This window comes from Quercus suber, unplaced genomic scaffold (genome assembly GCF_002906115.3).
Source record: "Quercus suber isolate HL8 unplaced genomic scaffold, Cork oak 2.0 scaffold_133, whole genome shotgun sequence".
In the NCBI taxonomy this organism is placed as follows: Eukaryota; Viridiplantae; Streptophyta; class Magnoliopsida; order Fagales; family Fagaceae; genus Quercus; species Quercus suber.
The window spans coordinates 146,653-152,722 of record NW_027069596.1 but is presented as its reverse complement, the minus strand read 5'-3'; positions in this window follow the sequence as shown (position 1 = coordinate 152,722).

The following is a 6,070-nucleotide window of genomic DNA, read 5'->3' as shown; positions in this document are numbered from 1 at the left end:
ACACATGGTTGGCCCAAGTATGTTGATTCTATTAGTCATGTGTGTAGGAAGTTACTAAAATGCCCTTCCCTTAAACACTTAATTAAACACCAACAACTATATATCTAATAACGCAACCACATAATATAGTTTTGTACATGCTTAGTATATATTCATAATTAGCCATTCAATTATTTATAATCTTTAAAATTCTTATTCAATGGAATTATAAAATAATATGCTTATTAAATACTCTTATATTAATTTTAGAAAGTAAGTGACTCAAAATAATAATTAACCACTCAAACATATAGGTTAACTATAAAGTTGGGTTGGGATGTTACAGTTCGAGTGCTTACATTACAACAGGTGAATTGAGAACACAAACAAAGATAAGTTCGGATACAAAGAGTGAATCTAAAACTGTCAAAATGTTTAATCTGGACAAACTGAATGAAGATCATCCCGAGTGGCTACGTAGGGATGCATGGGATGTGGGACAAATTCTTAAATCTACTAACTCCTTTGTACAATCTTTGGTCAACAGGGTGGACAGAGAAAGGCTACGGTTTTAATTTGGTAGTTCTAGTACTGGGCCGAGACTAAGGAGGACTCATGATGTGGCCAACATCTAAATTAAGTCCAACACATGTCAAAACCACTGGTAGGAGCAACCCCTACTCAAGCTGTTAGCTTAGACACTGGGCTTAATATTATTTCTAGTTCTGAGCATTATGGGCTTGGCCCAGGCCCTCCTTCCCCGCCTCAGCTACTTCAGATCTGGGACTTCTTTCGAGCCTACATTGCAATGAATTGTTGGAAGGGACTAGTGGAGCTTCTCAGAAGAGGTTCGGACTAGAACTAGGGAGGCTAGGAAGAAATATATGGTAGAAGTTGCTCTGTGGATTTCTATATAAGGAAGGTAACAATGACAATCCCCCAGCTAAATTTTTATACTATAACCTGCCTTGTGTAAGTCCTTATGATGAGATGATCCTTGAAAATCCAAATGGGTGTTGGGAAGCTCGCCCTATGCAGCTTCCTCAACAACCATGAGGATTCTGAGTTGGAATTGTAAGGGTCTGATCAAATCCTTTACAGTTCTAAAATGTCAGAAAAAAGCCCAAGAATTGAAGCCAGACATTATGTTCCTCATGGAGACTAGACTAGTTAAAGATAAAGGGAAACAAATTTGGGTCAAATGTGGTTTTTCTAATGGGTGGCAGGTTCCAAGGGTGGGTTTTGGTGGGGGGCTGTTACTTGCATGGATGCCTAGACAAAGTCTTAAGGTAGTGTTTCCCACAAAACATCTTATCCATATTGATTTACTAGACAATAAAGGGAGTCCTCTTTCAATCACTTTTTGTATGGACATCCCGAACATGCCAAGAGAGACCTTGTATGAAAACAACTTAAAACCCTAAAAGGTCAATCTCAACCAAATTGGCTCTATGTTGGGAAATTCAACCAAGTTCTGAGCAATCATGACAAATTGTCTTTCAATTAGGAGAACATTGTTGGTGCTAATTTACTCCAACAGGTGATAACTGATCTTCAACTGTGTGATCTAGCAACCACTGGTTAGAGATTCAAATGGATGAATAATAGAGAAGAGGATGATCTTGTAATGGAAAGATTGGATAGGGCCTTTGCCATGGTTGAATGGGTTAATATGTATCCCTTATACTCCCTTAGGAATCTGCCTATCATCCATTCTGACCATGGACCAATTGTTTTGGATTTGGAGGTCCAAGTTCCCTTGAGGAAAAGACCCTTTAGGTTTGAACACATATGGACCACTATCCTACTTGCCATGATATGATTCAATGGTCATGAGATTTTCAGTCTCATAGATCTAGAGCTGCCCAATTGAGAAACAAATTATCAAATGAGAGAAAGAAAGCTTTGGAGTGGAATAGGGTGGTATTTGTTAGATTGAAAAATGAAATAAAAAAGAAACAAGCTCAATTGCAGATACTCCATAATTCCATCAATTCTGTTGAGGATGCTAAAACTGAAAAATCTCTTAGGATGGATATTGAGGAATTACTGGATAGGGAGGAATTGATGTGGGCTTAAAAGGCAAGGACAAAGTGGTTTCTTCAGGAGGATAGGAACACTAAATTTTTTCAAACGGTGATTAAACAAAGAAAAGCTAGAAGTAGAATCCTCCAAATCAAGGATGGTCAGGGCACTTTCACTGGCAAGCCTGATGAGATTGAGACCATTATTAGTTTCCACTTTATGGAAAACTATGAGAACAAAAGCAATATCAGTGTTGAGGATTTAGTTAAGGAGCTTCAAGCCTTACCTATTTTCTACATTATCTAATCAAGATTACAATCTTCTCAATAGACCAATCTCAAGTATGGAGGTTGAAGATACAACGTTTCAATTGGGGCCACACAAAGCTCCTGGTCCTGATGGTATTCCTACCTTCTTCTTTCATGAGTTTTAGCCCATTGTCAAGACAGATGTTATAAGCACTGTTCAAGTTTTCTTCCACTTAGGATCACTCTTCAAACCTCATAACCACATCTTCATCACCCTTATCCCTAAGGTTATATCTTAAGGAGGTCAACCATTTTAGGCCAGTTAGTCTAAGCAATGTCAATTATAAGGTTATTTCTAAAATTCTTGTTAATAGACTAAAACCTCTTATGGACACTCTCATTACACCTTATCAAAATGTTTCCATACGAGAAAGAAACATTTCTGACAATATACTCCTAGCTCATGAAATCCTAGATGTCCTTAGGAAAAAAAGAGGGAAGAAATATGGCTTTCGAGCTTGGAAAATAGATATGAGCAAAACTTATGATAAAGTCAGATGGAATTTTCTTCATGCAATCCTTATTGTTATGAAGTTTGATTCAAAGCGAATAAAGTGGATAATGGAGTGTGTCACCTCAGTGCATTACACCTTTTTAATAAATGGAAACTTGACCAAGTCCTTTACCCCAGCTCAGGATTTAAGACAAAGGGACCCTTTATCCCCATATTTGTTTCTTTTAAGTGCAAATATCCTCTCCATCTCCTTAACACAAGCTGAGGTCTCTAACAATTTGAAAGGAGTAAAGGTTGGAAGAAGTGGCATTTCATTTACCCACCTCTTGTTTGCAGATAATTCCCTTCTGTTTTTCAAGTAAGACAATCACTCCTTAGACACCTTATAGAAGATTTTGGAATGGTGTTGTAAAGTATCGGGATAGTGCATCAACTTATCCAAATCTGATTTGTTTTGCTACCCAAATATGCCCTTGGAAGATCAGAAAGCTTTAGCTAGAGATTTAAAAAGTTAATTTGGTGCAAAATCCTAGCAAGTACCTTGGGCTATGAAGGAAATTTTAGACCCCTTAAACACACAGATTGCGTAGCCTAGATTAATTAGCCAAGTTGTTACTTAGTCAAATTAAGCAATTCTAGGTTAAAACAATCTAAACAATCATATCAAGATATAAAGCAGCGGAAAATAAATAACACAAGATATGATCACCCAGGAAACCACACGGTAAAAACCTGGGGAGGATTTGACCCACCGATCCTCAAGGCTAACCTGAATTCACTATGAAAGAATTGAAGTTCGTACAAAAGGACTACAAGCTCCCCGCTCGACTTCCTAATGCTACCCACCAGTAGAACTTCCTGACACGACCACGCGCAGGCTCCGAATCCACGGACTACTTCTTTCTTGAATTCCTCAATCAGCTATAAGCTCCCCGCTTGCTTTTTTTTTTAAGTTCCAATGGTTGCAACAGTAATGATCTTCAAGATGTTGAAATAATCTCCACCATGAAAACCCTAAGATTTGTGTAAAGGAAAGCTCCTCAAAGATCTCACACGAGATTCACACAAAACAGCAATGTATGAGCAACAATACAATATGGACAACCTTCAAAAACGTGGCTAGGGTTTTATTTATATACCTAGGGTAAAAACATAAAACCCTAAACGTTTAATGAAGTAGGGCTGAGTTGGAAATTCTGCAGAAAATTCAACCTGTGCGATTTTCGATCGATCGAGTCTATTCTTCGATCGATCGAGCCAGGCCGAGAGTCCCAAGTACTTCTGCAGCCACTCGATTCCAACTTTACAATATTAAACCAACTTTGAGCAAGTCTAAATAAGACTAAATACAATGTTTTGATCATGGTTTGCCAACATTACAAATTAGAGTTCTAAATACATAAAATCCTAAGACCTTAGAACCTAACAGGCTAAATTTCAAGCTGAGGGGCAATAAAGTGGCTGATTTTCAATTTTTGATTGAAAAACTTTAATCAAAATTGTAGGGATGGAAGGCTAGGTTATTGTCACAAGCAAGAAGAACAACTCTTATTTCTTCTGTCCTTCAATCCTTACCCCTATATACTTTCTCATGTTTTAGAGTTCTTGAGCAGTTATGCAACAAGATGGATGCCATTGTTAGAGCATTTTGGTGGGGACATGGGCAAGGAGAGAAAAAGCTTCATCTTATAAATTGGGAGAGAATTTGTCAACCTAAGAGAAATGGAGGTCTTGATCTCAAGAAATTCAGCCTCATGAACCAAGCCATGCTTGCAAAGCAATATTGGAAGATTAGCCAAAATCCTAATTCTCTGCTAGCAAGAACCTATAAGGCTAAGTATTTCCCTAATTGTGCTTTACAATGGTGTACCCAAAACCTCATCATTCTTGGTTTTGGAAGAATATCATTAAACAGGATAACACTAAACTGAGAGAAGGGAAATGGAGAATTGGTAATGGGTTTAATGTTCCTCTTAACCATCAAAACTGGTTCCCAAGCTTCCACTTAAATCGGATCACCCTAGCAGTGAGAGATTTGATTGACTAGAGTTCCACATCATGGAGAGCTGATTTGGTTCGAGCTCTTTACCCTTTTCCTTTGAGCAAAAAATTTTATAGATTCCCTTATCCAAAACAAGTGCTATGCAAGACAAATTCTATGGATGTTTTCGGGTGACGGTGATTACAAAGTTAAAAAAGCTTATGAGTTGCTAGTACAGGACTCATCTCCTCCTTGGACTGCTCATCTTCAGGAGGAGTGTGGAATCTGATTTGGGANTAAACTGAGAGAAGGGAAATGGAGAATGGATAATGGGTTTAATGTTCCTCTTAACCATCAAAACTGGTTCCCAAGCTTCCACTTAAATCGGATCACCCTAGCAGTGAGAGATTTGATTGACTAGAGTTCCACATCATGGAGAGCTGATTTGGTTCGAGCTCTTTACCCTTTTCCTTTGAGCAAAAATTTTTTATAGATTCCCTTATCCAAAACAAGTGCTATGCAAGACAAAGTTCTATGGATGTTTTCGGGTGACGGTGATTACAAAGTTAAAAAAGCTTATGAGTTGCTAGTACAGGACTCATCTCCTCCTTGGACTGCTCATCTTCAGGAGGAGTGTGGAATCTGATTTGGGGAGTCAAATTCCTTTGAAAATTAACACATTCATTTGGAAACTCATTCAGAACAAACTTCCTACCCTCCTCAATCTGAGTAACAAAGGCATAACAACTCAGAATATGTGCCCTCTATGCAACTCTGAAGAAGAATCCTCAACTCACCTCTTCCAGCTCTTTCCATTCTTTAGAGCTTGCTGGCATGGATCAACTTTGGTCATCCACTCCACTGATTAAAGCAATTCAAGTGTCCAGCAATGGCTAACTTCCCTTCTCATCAAGTTCAAAACCAGAGAAACAACATCAATGGCTTACTTACAAGCCATTTTTACAATACTTTAGAATACCTAGATTCATAGAAACAGGATGATTTATGAAGGATTAACACCTAATCCTATGAGTGTAATTTTAATATCTCAATCTATGTCTTGCAGGTAAAAAGATGCTTTCCTTGAACAGCCAAGACACACTAGTTAGCGAAGAAGGACTAGCACAGACCAATATCCACCTTTAGGGCAGTGGCAGCTGATTGTCAAAATAGCAGGAGCTAGAAGCAAGAAGCCCAAGAGATGGTCTTCTGCCTATGAAGCTATTAACATGCAGGGAGATAGCATTTTCTATGGTGTAACTAGTAATGTAGCCAGAACAACTTGTAGAGCAATACTGGATGCTGTGGTAGAAGCTGGGATCA